Source organism: Rissa tridactyla, chromosome 4, assembly GCF_028500815.1.
Source record: "Rissa tridactyla isolate bRisTri1 chromosome 4, bRisTri1.patW.cur.20221130, whole genome shotgun sequence".
NCBI lineage: Eukaryota > Metazoa > Chordata > Aves > Charadriiformes > Laridae > Rissa > Rissa tridactyla.
This window is the reverse complement of record NC_071469.1, coordinates 83957646-83975870: the sequence shown is the minus strand read 5'-3', so window position 1 is coordinate 83975870 and position 18225 is coordinate 83957646. Positions and strand designations below refer to the sequence as shown.

At 38.7% G+C, this 18225-nt stretch overlaps 1 protein-coding gene across 8 annotated transcripts in view; it reads left to right on the top strand.

Annotated features, from left to right (window-relative positions):
* GARRE1 (granule associated Rac and RHOG effector 1) overlaps positions 1–18225 on the top strand; it is a 61731-nt gene that overhangs the window by 6530 nt on the left and 36976 nt on the right. The window lies entirely within an intron of this gene.

Sequence of the window (18225 nt, the reverse complement as noted above, 5' to 3'; positions counted from 1 at the left end):
AAGACGGTTAGATATTTGTGGGGTTTTTTTCCTGAGCAACACAGTTTGCAGATATTTAAATAATAAGGTAATATGATACACCCTTTTTTCTATGAGATGAACATTTACAAGCAGATGATGTGATCAAGAACTTTAATATGTGCTGAAAAATAGATCTGCTAAATTTGCATGTATCATTAAAAAAAGCTAAAACCTTTCATTTATTTAATAAAAAGCGAAAGAGAATGGGGAAAAAATGTGTAAGATTTGGTAGCAATTGGAATTTTGTTTTACTGAGTTCAGTTCCGAGTAGTGCAAATGAAATCAAGACTGCCAAGTTGCTGCTGGTGTCGGCAGGACAGCAGAGGTTTGAGTGGATACTTGTACATTTTTCACCTCCAGAGGCATCTGGGCATACTTTACCAACTCATAGCGGAGTACAAATAAACTGTCTTTCTACCAGTGTAGATACACAAGTTATACGGGCAACGTTAAGGTTTTGATAGTATTAGAACTTGCACTTCTGTTTTAGCTGTTTTTGAAGAGAAGTTGCTGAAGTTTATGTATAGAAGAGCAGGGTAGCTTAACTAAAAATTAAATTTTCTAAATTAATGCAAGTGTAAGTGGACTTTTTATTTTGTGGTGTGTCTTTCTTAGGAGGCTTCCATGGTGATGAAAACTGTATGGGGTGCTGGAAGGAAGTGCCAATTATTAGAACAAAATGGGGGGAAAAAAGCATTTATACTGTTATGGGGAATATGCTTGGTTCTGTATGAAAATGCTGGAAGAGTCCTTACTCAAGGAGCTTCCAGTCTTTCTGTCTTGTGTTGCTTTTGGGAAGAGAATGAAAAGACTTTCTCTCAAGCAATCCTATTAGATCTCATAATAAACTTCTTTGTTTAAACATTGCCATAATTTCCAGGGCAACAGATTGTGATGTTGAATTCAGCACTTTGACCTCATTTCAGGTCCAAAGAGGAATAAGTATCCTAAAGTTTTAGACAAGTTATTACAAAATAACTTCGGTAATTAGCAAACGTCATATAAGATTTGGTTATGAATTTAACATGGGCTTGTTCACAAGTTCTTCTTAGCAAAGGTATTCTACAGGTCCATGTTGTCAACCCTAATTTAAGTGTTATCTTTCATATAATATTTGGTTTTAAATCTGAAATAGTCATTTGGGTCATGAGACAGCTTATAGTCTAGTTTGGCAGTCTTTAGTCAAGTGCATTTACCGCTTTATCCGGGTGGAAAAGCGGTACATCTGACCTGTGCTATTTTGAAATTAATCTGTTGCTTGGTTTTGTGGTTCGAAAAGATCCTGGTCTGGTTTAGTGAAATCTATTGCTCTGCAGATGTTGCTGGACATGAAATCTGTTGAAAACCACTAATGATACAGTTTTTGTTTTTATATAGGAATGTTACATTTTTGTGGTGATGGATTGGTATGATAGAGTAAATCTGTAGTTGACACACAAGAGATTTAGGGAAATGTTTTTTGTGAAAAGTGCATTTTCTTCCTTTGAAGACACAGCAGGAAAAGAGGTTTTTTTTTTTTTTCTTTTTTCCATTTTAGTTTCTGGAACAGTTGGGTTTTAGGAGGTTTGATTACAATTGTCTGATACAGTCAGACAAATGAATAACAAACCGTGATTTGCCTCTTAATTGTGTTTCCCCTGAACATGCGTTAAAAGATTCTAGCTCTTCTCTCGCTCTGCCTTCTCTTTCCATATCACAGTGGCCATGGGGGCTCCAGAGGTCCCTTTCAAACCATAGATGCTGTCTTTTAAGGATCAGGAGGTGTTTTTATCACTGAATCTCTAATGCTGTTTAAGTTGTTGCTGGTCAGATGTCAGAGAGTTACTGCTCCAAAACCTTTCCTGGTGCCTTTGATTCTGGATGCTTTTCTGAAGAGTATGCTTTAATCAGACACACTGTTGGACTGAATACTGGGTGTGTGAATTGCTGTGGTTTACAGATACCAGAGTTCATGGTTGAATAGCTCCTCTGGCTTTAAAGGTACAAGATATTAAGTTTAATTTGTTCTTAAACAGCTGCACAGAGTTTGTTGCTTGTGCAATGCATTGACATGTGGGAGTTTTGTGACAATTTAGTGGGTTTTAAACAAACTTTTCAAGTCAGTTTCTGAGGAAATACCTATAGATTAGCATATTTTGCTGGTCTCTTCAGAATTGCCTGTCCTTACCTTCTTACTCATTGTTTTGTGTTTTAATGTGTGCTTCTCCATCCCTCACACTTTAGGGGATTATTGATGGAAAATGTCTCTCTAGACTCAGTTCTCTTTTGTGTTTCAACACCTTTTGCTATGTGTTTGTTCCATTTGAAAGGCTTTCGTGGCCCTCAGCTTTGTGCATTGGAGCAGTTGAAGATGACTGCTGCTAATATGACTGATAAAATTTGGCTTGACGTTAAGTTGTGATTTGTTTTGTTTTTTCTTTAGACATTCACATTTTTATGGGCTTTTTCAGCTTCACGGAGCGGCTAGTGGATGCTTTTCTCTGTCTGATCTACTATGTTGTTATTGATATTTTAAGTTACATCCTGAAACAGGAGAAAATTATGTATTTCAGTCAATGACTTTCTGCTAAAAAGTTGTATCTGTGTTTTGTTCTGAAATTATTTTAGCACAGATGAGGCAGTTTCTTTTCAAAATTTTTTGTGGTTTCAGGGAAATAATATATTGTGTTTTCCTTGCATATGCTATTTGATATATTCTGTTCTGGAGTGTGAGTTGCTCATCTCTGCTGTGTTAGTTGTTTTTCACTGCACATTAGATCATATATCAGGAAACACAAGGATAAGTATAGTTTATGAAATTTTCTACACTACATAATTATGCTCCTTTTCCTTTTAACTTAAGGTTTTGTAAGTGATACAGTCCTTATAATTATAAGTGTAGATAGGAAGGTGTGCTGTATTTTGATCCAGTTGTTCAGTGCGTTGAGGAATAAATTATAATATGAATGCAGGGCATCTTGCATGCTAAATATTTTTCTCTGAAATGAATCCTAATGTGAGCAAAGTTAAACTGGTGTAATTTGGAACGGTAGGCTTGAAACAAATATTATACAACTAGATATGTTTGAATATTGACTATAGTGCTTAGTTGCATCCAAAAAACCTGATCGTGCCTCAAAGCACTGTTGACTTAGTGGACTTCCTGTCCCTTATTTAGCTGTCTTTAAAGGTTTGTGTCATTTTACATCACACCATTGACTTAAGACCTATAGTTCATTGGCTTTCACTTACCTTACACTGTCAGGGGCAGATAGCTTTTTGGCCAAAAGATGGTGTTGTGAGGGACAGTATTCCTTCTGAAGTAGTCCAAACCTGGTGATCTCAGAAGACCCACTTAATATACTCTGAAAAAAGCAGGGAATAGTAATGGCAGATGTAGAATATCCCTGAGAGGGGAAGCACTTGACAAGTTGACTTATATATACACCAGTATGTGTCCTCAAATGCAAGATACCCTTGTCTTAGAACTTGAGTATTCCAGCACTGACAAGACCTTCTGTATCTTTTAGGTAAGAACCAGCATTTTAAGAAGTAATACTTTGAAATTGATGCTTTGTAGTTGATGTAAAGGGAACTTTTTTTTTCCCACTGGTAAAATTATTTTTTTTCTAAAACTGCTACTTACGTTCTTCCATACGGGAGGTACTGCCTCAACTCGGACTGGTGGCAAGCTGTAGGTTGTGTGGCAGGTACTTGTGGCTTACTCATGCTTACCCCAGAATGCCCCTCTTCTGCTTTCTTCTTTTCTTGTTTGTTTTCTTTTCTCTGTTCAAAGGTTTTGGTTTCTTGTTAAATACCTTCATGATGAAGATTATGGTAAGAAACATAGCAAAGAAACTACTCATAGTCATAAACTCAATGTAATCTTTTAGAATTAACAAATAATTAGGTAAAATATTTTCCATTCACTTACGAATAATAAGCTCAAATCTGACATAAGTGAGGATAAGATACTCAGATTTTTACAGCACTGGTGTATGGTAAAAACCTAGATGCTGCAAATTTTTTTTCATTGACCTTTTTTCTTGAGTAGTTATCTTCTAGGAACTTACTAGTATAGATTGCTTAATATAACATTGAAATTGTTTTTATTAGTAGCGAATAAGTACCACTTCTGACCAATAAAAATCCACTGTCTTGTCCAAAATATGGACAGAGAAATGTCTGTGTAAATGGAGTCAATGTGTTTCAACTTCAGAGGCAAGGAAATGCCAGCATAATCACCTGAAAGATAGGAAAAGTAGTCTGTGGAATAATTTTCTATTCCAGGCAGAGAATAATGTGTTAGCTGTAGGAGGAGATAAGGCTCCATTTTGCAAGTGGTTATACTGTTTAAAATTATTTGCTGATATGCATACAGCAACTCAAAAAGCAGCAGAATGCCTTACTTAGCATTTGAGAGCCCTAAAATACGTTTTGTCTCAATTTTGAACATCATCATATTGATACACTGTAAAGAAAACTATCAGTTTCATTACCAAGCCCACAATCATCTAATAATTTTGTTATGTTGCTGAGTCCAGTCACTCTTTCTTTTCTTCCTGTGATTTTTTTTTTTTTCCCCCTACTTTTACTGCTTTTTTCCTTCTTTACACTTGAATTCACACTTAAAACTCTCCTGGTTGTATGTACACAGTGAGGACTGGAATGTTAGCTGAAAGACTGGGAGTGGAATCTGCCATGCTGAAAATGTGAAAGATTTCCTGTTGTTCTAAACTCAGTTTGGTAGGAGTGTTTAGTGTCCGTGTAGCTGAAGCACTGCTTAAACTCTCTTGCTGCACAGTGAGACAGCAGTGGTAGTTGAGGATAAAAACCCCTTGATGTATCAAGTAATACTCTGATTGCGGTTAGTCCTAGTTCTGACAGTAGCACACATTGTTCCTAATGAAATAATAAATGCAAAAAGTGGTATGCTCTGCTCCAGCTGCATGGTGTTATTGGACACCTTCAAGGAAGGTAATTATTTATTTCTAGAATGGAAATTTTGAGAAAGTGACTCATTGAAATTCAAATCCCTTAATAAAGGAGAACATGCATCATGTAATATACACATAACAGGTATGCACTTGTATGTAGGAAATATGTATTTTCTATTGTGGATAAAAAATACGTAAGTACCTTAGAGTGTAGTAAGGGTGCATCTCTAATACTGTGTTTTTAAGCTTGCTGGAGTGAATCCAGAGGTAGGAAAAAGACATTGAAAATATTATCAATGTTGTTGAATTGAAAGCAAGAAAGTAAGGTGTATTTTTAGTGTTCAAAAATTGCAGGTAACTACAGACTTGATATTATTGTTTTTTTGAAAAGAAGATGCAAAAAATAAATGTAGCATGCCTGTGTTTATTCACTGTAGTGCTCCCTGAGAGATTTCTACAGATATATATCGTAGAATATATATCTACTATATAGAAGTTGTAATTGCCTAACAGAATAACTCTAGAAACAGAGCAAGACCCTTATAGAGCCTCGGAAGGAAGGAGTATTAGTAGCAGTGGGAAGACGGTTTGCCAGGTTTTTTTCCGTATAATGCTTTGGAGAACAGGAATGGATGGAAATCCTTCCTGCAACAGCGTGTTAGCCGTTTTGTTTGATGGCGTAGTAGAGATTTGCATTTTCTGCTGCCATCAGTAATTCAGGAGCAGAGTACACATGAGTTCAGGTTTTTGTCAGAGCTTGCCTAACGGGGAAAAAATGTGGAAGATGATGTACTATCTGTAAATGGGAGCATAGTAAAGAACTATAGTGGAAGTTTGAGCCTCAGATCTTGGGGTCTAGCGGTAGGGTTCTTTCCACACAGTTAATTGTTCTGTGGGGCTCTAATACTATGTTGTTCCTCTTAAAACAAATGTAAGGTGAACTTTTTGCCTAAGTAATAATTTTGCCTACCTTCTCCTGAGACGTGTGGAAGGAGTTGTTTCCATAACACTGATTACAGAGTAGTGCTGGGCATCAAGTTTTCTCCAAAATCAGTCTGGCTGAGCCGTAGCCACTGTGTGATGGTTCCTCTGGGGTCGGAAAAAGTGGAAAGTAGTGAATATGTGGGAATGTCTCAGACGAGCTCTGTGTTCAAGCAGGAGCTCTGTGTTCAAGCAGAAGCACCTGGCTGTGGTCCCTGGGAGGTGCTGGTTCCAGCAGTGGATGGCTTCTTGCGGGAAGGTGGGTTCTCAGCAGGCTGCAGGCTCCCCTGGCGGGGAAGCTGCTCGTGGGCCCAGTCAGAGGTGTTGGGGAGGCATGTGGTAGTGGCTGACAGTTGGAAGGTGCATGTGGTGTATTTTAGCCACTAATTTTATCTTAAATATAATGTTAATGATGTTAATATCCTTGTAGATTATGTTAATATACTTAATATTTAAAATTGAATTGTTAAATTAATTTTTAAAAATTAAGAACTGTATTATTAAATACCAAACAAAACAATTAATCATCCATTATGATGATGATCAGTGTTCATTTCTTTAAGCTCCAGTACTGACAGCAATAGTAACAGCATTGCTGTTAGCACTACCATGACTTTACCTGATGATCCGGTAGGCTGTAAGTGGAATGCATTATTTTTCAGAAATCCGTCTCAAAGTTCCTTTCAGAAATTTAAAAAAAAATCCCTATGTTTTCAGTGAGCTTAAATGTTTTTTCAGATGCTTATTGAGTGATTTGAATGTTTCATATATATTATTGTATGTTAAAAGGGTTATTTTGACATATTAGAATGTTTATTGCATACTTTATCCAAAAATAAGGCACAAATTGTTATGCATCTCCAGCCTACAGCAGTGATTGTACTCCAGGAGCCCTTCCCTAATAAAGTAAGGATTTTAAAATGGTGTCAAGTATGGATTTACTTTGGTACTTCTTGGTTTTCGTTCTCTGTGACTAATGAAGACTGTTCTTACATGACGAAAACCACCTATACTGTGTTCCCACAGGTTTATGAAAGATGGGAGTGGAAACAGTTTTGAAAAAGTAAAGACCTTCTCAATGCTGTCCACAGTGAGGAGTTTAGAGTTGCTTCTGTAACTTTCATACTGAAAGCAGAGACTGTGGGAAAACATTTTAAAAATTATATTTACATTGACAAGCAATATTATATTAGTTCTTTAATTATGTATTTTATGGAGACCACAGTAATAAAATGCTTAATGAATTTAATATTTTGAAATAGTTGGGTTGTTGGACAGTGGTGGCATGATGCTCTTTCTGCATTTTAAGAACAGTATCCTTTTGAAAATATTTTCCTAGTGCTATGATAAATTTTTCTGGCTGTCATTCATTGACATTAGAATCTCAGTGAGGTTTTTTGAGATGTTTCTAGCCCTCATTTTGGGGTGGGGTGGAAAAGCTTTCAAACCTTGACCCTTAAGACTCAGTGAAGTTACCATTCAAAATATGTTTTTATACCGTCCTTTTTTTGCTGAGGGAAAGGCAGCCGTGACTTGCGATTATAATTTCTGTTGACAATGTAATTTCTTATTTTTTTAAGTATGGAAAGAAAGTATTGTTACTCCTCTGGTAGCCATCTAGGAATGGATCTCATGTCAGGTTACTTCTGATTGCACTGCTTCTGTTACCGTGCAAACTTTTGCTTCATAATATAAATTGATCTTGTAAATATGTTGATGAGATCAGTCTTGACTTCACTATTTTTATATTTATTGTTTTCCAATCCATTTCAAAATCCAGCTCTGCTACCTTAAAAACTTCACACACTTGTTTTTCTCTGGTCTGATTTATGTTCACTTATCTGCTTTTATTCTTAATTGCTAGAGGCTGTCCTCCCACTTGCGCTGTTCAATTTCTATGGAGCTACCAATAAATTCAAGCGATGCCCTGCTGAGAATAGGATGGGAGCTGAAGGAGTGGGAGAGAGAAAGTAGAACAAACTAACAGTATTTACTAGAGCTGCCTGTGCAGACCAATGTGAAACAAATCATATTTATTGCAAAATGTGCTGATAAGATATATATATATAAATTTAACAAAACCTGTCATTAACACTTCATGTCTTAGTTCACAGAGTATTCCTCCTTTCCTAATTTTGCTTGTATGGTCAAGTTGTCCCATAACTGATTATGTCTAAAATATAATTCAGAAAGTAATTTTGAGAAGTTCTAGGGGCAATTTCTTTGCTATTAGCATCCTAAGCTGACTATTTTTCTGATTAATCAACAAAGTCATGTCAATATAGCTGGCCTTGTTTTGAAAGGCTAGCTTCTAGCTTGAGATAAGCATTATCCATGTTTTGATATGTGGGTACATTGGAATTCACTTGGGGTCTTTTTTTTTTTTTTTTAATTTTCACTGTGTGTAAGTGAAGGTATTCACTAATGCCCAGTGACCAAATCATAGAATCATAGGGTTGGAAGGGACCTCTGGAGATCATCTAGTCCAACCTCCCTGCCAGAGCAGGGTCACCCAGAGCAGGTTGCACAGGAACACATCCAGGTGGGTTTGGAATGTCTCCAGAGATGGAGACTCCACCCCCTCTCTGGGCAGCCTGTTCCAGTGCTCTGCCACCCTCAGGGTAAAGAAGTTCCTCCTCATGTTTAGGTGGAGCTTCCCATGCTCAAGTTTGTGCCCATTACCTCTTGTCCTGTCCCCGGGCACCACGGAAAAGAGCCTGGCCCTATCCTCCTGACACCCACCCTTTAAGTATTTATAAGTGTTGATAAGGTCCCCCCCTCAGCCGTCTTTTTTCCAGACTGAAGAGACCCAAATCCCTCAGCCTTTCTTCATAAGAGAGGTGTTCGGGTCCCCTAATCATCCTGGTAGCTCTCTGCTGTCCCCTCCCCAGCAGTTCCCTGTCCTTCTTGAACTGGGAAGCCCAGAACTGGACACAACACTCCAGGTGCGGCCTCACCAAGGCAGAGTAGAGGGGGAGGATGACCTCCCTCAACCTGCTGGCCACACTCTTCTTGAAGCCGCCCAGGATGCCATTGGCCTTTTTGGCCACAAGGGCACATTGCTGGCTCATGGTCATCCTGTTGTCCACCAGGACTCCCAGGTCTCTTTCAGCTGAGCTGCTCTCCAGCGGGTCAGCCCCCAACCTGTCCTGGTGCATGGGGTTATTCCTCCCCAGGTGCAGCACCCTACACTTGCCCTTATTGAATTTCATAAGGTTCCTCTTTGCCCAAATCTCCAACCTGTCCAGGTCTCTCTGGATGGCGGCACAGCCTTCCGGTGTGTCAGCCACCCCTGCCCCCCAGCTTTGTGTCATCAGTAAACTTGCTGAGGGTGCACTCTATCCTCTTGTCCAGGTCATTGATGAATATATTAAAGAGGACTGGACCCAGAATCAGTTCCTCTCTGCAGGGTACGCACACAGCCAGCTGAATGGTGACAGACGTTCTCTCCGCACTCTGTGGGGATGTGTTTTCTGAGGCTGAAATAGATTATTTTGGGGTAGGCAGAAGAGTGTTAGGATGTGGCTGATGAAAACACAGACGTGTACTTGTAACTCTGCAGCTCTGAGCAGCTACGGGTGCGTCAGGCTGCAACTCCAGGCTTGGGACATATCCTGGAAACTTCTTGTTTTTCAGCACTTTGGAGACAGAAAAATATGTTTTCATTCTTCAGGGAGCTGTTCTGTATCAAAGTGCTTTTGTGGGAGAATTTGCGCATGGAACAGTATTTTGCTCTAGCAACTGCATGCATTGGGTATAATTGATAAAAATATGAAAAAGAGTTATGGATAGTGCTAATTAATTAAATGTATACAGTTTGGCCACTGCCATGGTAGCCTAGATGGACATCTGATCCAGCAGACCATTTTTATTTTAATTTGTTTTGTGTAGGAAGTGTTACGGAATTTATGGCAAACAAATGACATATTTTGTTGTTGCAAAAAACCAAACAAGCTTAAGCAAAATCCTTCTGGTAAATAGATGGTGTCAGATGAGAAGACTTCCTTTGTAATGAAACCCTGTAATTTGTAAGACTTTAGATTAATGTCCACAGATACTCTCCAAGTATCAATAATTGCTGGAAGTTAATATTTGGCTTTGCAAACTGCTCTGAGGTGCAGATCTGTTGTATTTTAAGGTCTTTATTTAAGTCTTCTGACAATAAAGTTGTTTCATTGCAGTGGAGTACTGACAGTAGTACTGAAACCCTCTTTTTCAAAGAAGGCTTTTAAACCTATATTGTCTAAATACTATGTGTTTCTGATGCTCTTAAAAGTAATGTAAAATTATCCGCAACAGGAAACATATGGTTATAAATTATGACACACTCTGTGAGCTAGCCTGACTATAGGAAACAGTGTGCGCAACATGGAGGATATTTAATTTAAAAAATTGGGATAAGGGTCGTGAATTGTATGCTAGAAATAGCAAATAAGATTAGAGGTTATGTTTCAGGCATGGAGCCGTCTCTGGGGGGGAACAGAACAAGGTTACTTCAAGGTTTGGAGCCTGGTTGGGGGATGGGGAGAAGGGAGGAAATCCAAGGGTGGCTAAAAATGGTGCTGGGGGGGGTGTCGTAGTAATATACAAAGTAGAAATTGCCAGGCATTGCCTTGATGCTTAGTGTTGTGCATTGTGACCTTCTCCTTACCATCGCTTGCCGGTGCCAGATTAGTCATGGGCAGCGCTTGGTACCAGTGGGGTGGTTCTGGCCGTCAGCATGCTCTCTGCACAAACAGTCCTGGTGGTGAGAAGGCCGCTTTTTCTAAATCTAAGACTTAGGAAATATATTTGAAAGGGGTCTGGCCAGATCCGTAATAGATGCATCAGCTGGTATTGAAACATTGCTTAAATATATTTGGCATCTTTGCAGTGTCTTACGGCTGGCAGAGCTTTACTGTGTTGCAATTTCTGCAGCAGAAAGCCCTTTGTCATCACAAGCTACTGGGAAGGAGTGTTAGCATGACTTAAATCACCTAAACAGCATTTAATGCAAGCCTGGTCTTTCACCTTGATAATAGCTTTTAAGTATAATTGACACGTCAGAAGATACCACTTAAAATTTTAAATGTTTCTTTCCAGTCTTCATTTGTGAAGTTTAGGCTTAAGTCTTCAGATTTGCTTATGGATGTTTGATTTCTACTGAATAGATCAATCACATCAGGTTAATTTGTTTTATGGATGAAAACATTACATCTGTTTCTCTTTCAAGATGTATTATACCAGCATAAATATCCCATTGTATCCTCTGCTGGGCAAAAAATTTCTTGCACAATTCAGTGCAGAAGTTCTGGCACACAAGCTGGTGACAAATCATGCACATGATTGAGGGCTTAGTTTTGTATATAAAACTATCAGTACTTCTGCTTTCAGGACATGGTAAGGTAGTCTGACTGTGCTTTCTATGTTGTAAATCAGGATTGATAATTATTTAACAAGTGATAATTTTATTGGGAATTATTTGGAGCATTCTTTTGGGGAATAATTTTTAACCTAAGAACAGTGATTATTTTTTTTAAAGGAAAAAATCACATAAGTCAAATCACATCAGTATTTATCTGAACATCAGTTTGACTGTGTGCCTTTCTATGCCGTACACTTAATGTAGCAGCTTAAAGCTGGAAGCTAGAAAACTATGCATGCTGCTGAGACGTGCCGGCAGAATTCCATGTATGCATTTGTTAGCAAGTAGCTCTTGTGTGAAGTTATTTATATTCCTTGGTAGCATCTATGCTAGATATAAAAAAAAAAAAATGAGATTTATTTTCCAAACATGTAAATTTATATTGAAAGAAATTAAACTTCATTATTAAGAGTGTTAACCTTTTTAAAGAAGCAGGGAAATGGTAGTCTCTTAAAATATTAAAATTTTTGCTTTTCTTAATAAAAGGAAAGTAACTTTAATCAAGCTAGTCTTCCTAAGAGGAACATAGTAAGTGCAAACCCCAAGTAACTAATTGCTTTTAAAGCCAGAATTTTCTCACAGCTGTGTCAGTGTAAGGAGTGGATAGAGAAGACCTAGGCTTTCTCTGGCATTCCTCAGCCTTCAGTCTGTAGCTTTTTGATTTTAAGTTGACCTGTGGCCTATTTTGGCATTTACGTTGTGTGGATAAAAGGCAACAAATAATTCTGTGGACTGAAATAGAAAGCAGGATTACTGAAGCAGCTAATAGAAGGCACCAGATACTGGAGTCTCAAAGATGTGACCTGCTGCCGTTGGTGGTGAAGCTGGGGTGGTGTTTGCTGGGACCCAGGGGCTTGCTGGAGAAGGGCGAGAGGAGAATCTCTGGTGCTTAAGTTGTGTTTGAACTGGTTGTTAATGGCATTTGCAGAAGATCGAGCAACTAGTCTGCTGTATAAAGCAGGCAGAACAACTGGATACGTGCTAAGCTTTGGGTGTTCTTGGAGGGGCAGAGGTTGTACTTGGCAAGATTGGGCTATATTTTTTCCTTTTGATTTGCATTAGAGATTTATAAACTGGAATGATGTGACATTTGATCTTCTAACTAATCATGTTTTGACCCCAGCTATGCAGGATGAGTTAGTGCTATTTTAAAAATCTCGTCTATATTTAATTAAGACTTATAAATTCTGGTCTTAATGAGGAGGGTAATGCTGTACTGAAGACGCACAAGCAGCTTTTTTTTATTAGAAGAAATGAGGAAAGGTTATGAAGTATGCATGCTATCATTTCTACTTTTTTCATCTTTATGATCCCAAATTACTTGTCCCCACTGTTCCTTCATCAGCTACAGGCATTAGTTCTACATAATCTGCTATATTAAAAACCACAGATTTTTTAGAAATAAAGCATTTTGACAGTTACAAAAGTCTCCTGTTAGAAAGATCTAGTTCAAGAATAACTTTTAGAATTAAAGTTAAAACTATTCAGCTACTATTATTTATGAAATCACTATTTACAGTATTATATGATGCTTTTGGAGTATTATGTACACACTAATATTTGGTTTTGTTATAGGAGGGAGACTGTTATTCACACTGGATTGCTCTGGTTTATTCATATCCTGTGACAGTGAATCAGATATTGCTGTCTATATACAGACTGAATTGCCAGCCAACTTCAGGCCCAAATATGGTAAACATAATTATGTTCATTTGCTGTAAAAATACATTCTCCTTAGTTTAACATTTTCATGATTACAGTTTTCTGATAATTCCATAATTTTCAACATGAGAGAGATATGAAAGGCCTAATCACCATGTCCCTCTCTTCAGTATAGAATATAGTTTGTTTTCCTGGGCAAAACTCCAGCTGCTCAGCGCTGAATGTGCTGCTACTCAACTACAGTAAGCACATAAACCCTTCGGAAAGGCTGTTCGCAGAACACGGGGGTTGTGGTACGGAGACGTGAATCTCTGTATTAGCTAGATGACAAAAAAGCTCGTGGCTGCAACTGTCATGAGACGCTAAGTGTATGTGCTGATGTCAGTTTTTCTGATGTGTATTCCTGTTTCCTATTTTTGGAAATGAAATTCCTATCATTTCAGAATACTTCGTACTTTTCAAGTAGGAGACTTTCAATGAATGAGTTGAAAGGGAGAAGTCAAGCATTAAGATAGATAAAGCTTCTACCATGTGCGGAAGGGAAGAAACGGGTTTTCGTTTCAGTCACAAAGTAGTAGTATGGTAATATACTTATTAAATATGAAAAAGTAAATAGTTTACATGTGGAAATAATGCTAATAGTAGCCGCTTCATTTATATAACTGGGTTAGGATTAGTATATTTAATGCAACTAAAAGAAAACACATTTGCAGGGCTTTTTTTTTTTTCTCTTTTTTGATGTAGTCTAGTATCAAGAGAATGTTGTAGGCTTATTCTGTGGCAAGTGTTGAGAATTTAGAAGCAGCATAGTAATTTGGGAAAGGAAAGATTGTTGGTGTTGAGTTACTCCAAATGTTTTGAAAGCTCTCATCATCCTTGCTGCAAACAGGCAAAAAAAAAAAAAATCTCATAAAGGCTTTACAGGATTTTTCTGTACATAATCTGTCTTGTGTTTCTAGTATCAACTTTCCTCTTCATAGAAGAGCTTTAAATGTGTAGATGATCTGTAATTTTCACTGTCTTGAAATACTGCTTTTGTCTAACGCTTCTAACAATTAAAATGTGTACTAAAGCTACTCTGAGTTTGTTTTGTTTTTGTTGGTTTTTTTTTTTTTTGTAAACTTGCATAGCATCACAAACTCGGTTCAAACAGTTCTAGAAATAAGTGTGAGTACTCTGGCATTTATGAAATGTAGTATCTCTGTTTGCAAGAGCAGCAAAATGGCTGGAAGCCCTGTCTAAACATTGACAGCTGATTTATCGATGAGGAAATGCTTCTGTTTCCAGAGCAGTTGTAAACAATATGTCACTGTGCTATACTGCTTTCGATGATCACTAAGTTTGAGTGAATAAGAAGGTAAAAGCGGCCACACTGATTCAGACTTCAAAATTGATCCAACTTAACCTTCTTTATCCCATGGAGGTTATAAAAGGATACCTAGGGAAAGGCAAGAACAGGGTGAATTTCTGGGCTACGCTCATTAAATCTCTCTCTGCAGTGGTTTGCTGCATATAGGATTTCCTGAGCCTGTGGTTAGTCTATTTAGTAAGGCAAATGAGCCCCTCTGGAAGAAAGAGTGATAAGGAGACCAGAACTGCATGCTAAATTTGAAGTGTGGGTAAACCATGGATTTATGCAGTGGCCTAATTATGTTTCTGGCTTTCCCAACGCTGCCACTCTCTTCCAAATTCCTTTGCTAATAATTGGTAACATAAGATTTGCTCTTCTGACTACCATTCAGCATCAGGCTGACGTTTTAGCAAAACCAGTCAGTTGTAACACAGAGATCATCAGGCCAGAGCCCATCATTTTGTATGTGGGGCTAGGCTTGTTTTTTCCATGTATGAGTTGATAAATTTATCCATAATGAATCTGCTTTCTTATTTTAGTCCCTCAGTCCTATAAAGTTACGCCATTATTTGCGTGTGTGCATATATATATATTAGTGTGTGTAGTATGTTGTGCCTAAATGCTGTAGTATTTGACTTGGGCTCTTATTCCTACTTGTCTTTCCAAGTCTTGTTTAAGGTATGATTTGTTTGAGGCCATGAAAACTTTCTCAAAAGAACCTGACTTTTGAAAGAAGATATATTGAAGGTAGCATTTATAGAATGTCTTTCAATTATTTTTCTAAGTACTTTGCCAAAGGGTGGGAATTATTCCCATTTTTCTAGGTGCAGAAACTTTTTATGCAGTGTTTGGGTCCATGGACAAATCATTTTAAGCTAGTGGGAATAAAGCTCTATGTAGAGCCCTCTGCGTGATTTCTTGATCTACACTGACTCAGCAGTAACTAAGCTCTTCGAGGCCATTTCCTAAACCTCTTTAACAAATTTCAGTAGGAGTTTTTAGCACACACTTTGCAATGTGTATTTAAACCCTCTCTTCCCAGTGAATGATACTGAAAAATACATATGGCACTTGCTTATGGGGTTTTCTGTTCGTTTGTTTTTTGTTGTTGTTCTTTGCTGTATTGTGTTTTCCCCTGTGTGAAAGCAGGTCTTCTGCAGAAACATGGGAAATGGTGGTTTTTGTAGTTAACATTACAGAACTGAGAAACAATTACATTTTGTTTTCTTCATGCTTGTTTTCTCTGTTAAGTTTTAACAAGGAAATAACCACCCTGGTTACTGTATTTACAAGTGAAACTGTAATCAGGACTGACAGGGTGAAGAACAGTCTAACAGGTGGCTTCTCTGGAGCTTAGAAACACTTCACCTGTGTATATGATGATCTGGGTGGGTTTGCAGGGGCAGACTTGGGGAGTGGGCAGGTGGGGGGGAATTATCTCAAATGCTCATCACTGGACCAGATGTACAAGCCTGACCAAATAACATTTCTGTTCTACATATGCTTTAATTGAATATTTCTCTAGTTCAGCCTTTTCTTCCTGCCTTCTCTTCAGTGGGAAGGGAAATCTGTGGCTGAAAAATGCCATTTATAGGAATAGATGTTAACTTATTCTCAAGACTTTTCTAGAAACTGTCAGCTCTTCATCCCTTCCTTGAAATCGTGGCCTTCAGTTCTTCACTCTGTTTTGAAAAAAAAGTGTATGTTTCCCACAGGCTGGCTGTAAGCGGCTGGCTCAGTGTGAGCAGGTGGCTCTTCCCAAGCAGTCCTGCAGGTAGAGGCCAGAATCAAAGAATTCTGTAGGCCATCTATTCTGGGGGGAAGAGCTGATCCTTTTCTACAGAAATTTTGTGCTGTTCATGCTTGCTCTTGCTGTGGTCCCATGAGCCTTTTCCTCATCTTAGCACATAATGCAGCTCTGATGAGTGAGCAAGAGAGAGTGTGCTTGTGGCTGATGTTAAGTGCACCCTTTCTGCAGATGAGAGATGGAGTCCTGAGTCTCTGGTTGACTGTCACATTGCGTGGGAATTTCTCATGCTGTGTGCAGACGCTTCGTTAGGCTACTGTATCAAAAGAATGGACATTATTTTCTTTTCCTTCACTTCTGCACCCGCAGTTCTCTTTCAAAGGGAACTGGTCCTGCTTTCAAAATAGATAACGTAAGCACCTATTGCCAAGGGAGGATTGAAACGGTGATCCTGATCTGACACAGGCATCTATTTTTGACATTCAGGGAGGCACACAAGTCTGCAAGAAGGTCTGGTTTAACGCATTCCTTTCACCAGCTTTTCCTTTTGCTGTCATATCTTATTGCTGAGACTCGAGTTAGTGCTCTTCAGTGTGTTACATGTTTTGCTTCAAACAAAATGTAAGAAGTCTCCTGACACACTGTAGGCTCTGCCTTGGAAAAATCCAGCTCGGTGTACTGACAACTCTGAATTGGATTCAGAGTGCAGTTATACAGTTGTGCGCTCTGATTCAGGGTGTAGTTATACAGTTCAGAGCTATGGATTCTTTTCTGGAGAGAGAAGTGTTGGAAGCAAGGTGGTGTAATGCTGAGCAGCCAAGACCCTCAGTTCTTACCTAGCTTCAGAAATTCGGTATTCTTCAGCCTTTTCCAGTTCTCTCTGTTTCAGAGTGGTTTTCATGACAGAGTGTCTGGTGATTTCGTTTTTTTGGGCAGGGCATGGGAGTATTTTTGTCTTTGCTTGTCATTTAGGGCATCTAGCATTGATGTGCTCCTAGAGGATTTTTCAGTATGAGTGCAAAAGACACAAATTGGCACAATTAAGTTAATAGCTTTGTTTTAAGGAGGGTCATTTTGAAGGGAAAAAAGCCCTAGACAAATACATAATAAATTAGTTCAGAGACTGTCTATAAATATTCTGGAAGTATTTAATCAATGAAATTGGTCTTTGAGTTTATAAAACCAAGTTGCTGGAGCCTTCCCCTTAGGTTTAACAAATCTCCATGCTTCTGTATGTAATTGCATCACTGGTAAATGAGATCAGTTTCTGTATTAATAAGTAAGTCTGTTTAGATTTGTATACATTTAAATAGGATGCTGAAGTTGATGATTCTTGTTAAACTATGCAAGCTACCTCGTCCCTGTAGAGTATGTCCTGTGAGCTATGTTACCCAGCTGGTACGAGGGAAGACACTGAATTGGTTTTAACACCTATCCAACCCTGGAGCAGGCAGGAGAGTGGGCCAGAGCATCTGGCGAGTCAGTGTTAGGAAGGGGAGCCCCTGGAATGAGGATGTTTCCAACAGGAGCTTTCAGTACTTCAGGCACAGTAAGGGTTGGTTTGCCTACTTGTTTTGGTTTTGTTTTTGTTGTGTTTTTTTTTCCCTCCAACTGTGCTGGGCAAGCAGCCAAAAAGGAATCCCAATAAGCGATTCATGAGCTAACAAGAACTAAAATGATATTGGTATAATAGGCTATTTCTGTCTGTCTTCCCCTTTCTCCCCCTGTCATCATATAATAGGAGATTTTGCATCTTGGATGACGAAAAAAAGACCCCAAAAAAGCCATACAGGAGGTGCCTGGGTCTTCTAGTGGCTGCAGCCCACCCCATTAGAAAGGCTGTCAGCCTTGAAAAGCGAGGTTGGTTTTCCTTTCTGGCTTCGTAGCCTAAGTGCAGGCACCTGACCAAGAGCAATTGGGGTTTGGTGACATGTGTTGCCTGCCAATGCACCGAACCACCAGGATAGTGTCCTTTCCCCGCTGGTGCTCACTGGCGTTGTCGTGTGCCTGCATCCCCATCACTGCCTGGAGCCTATCCTGAGAAACTGGGAGCCTCGTTTGCCCTGATGGTGAAGATAATGATGCTTGTCAACCCCTCTAAAAGCATTTGCATGCTTTAAGTATTTATGGTGTGTTGGTATGA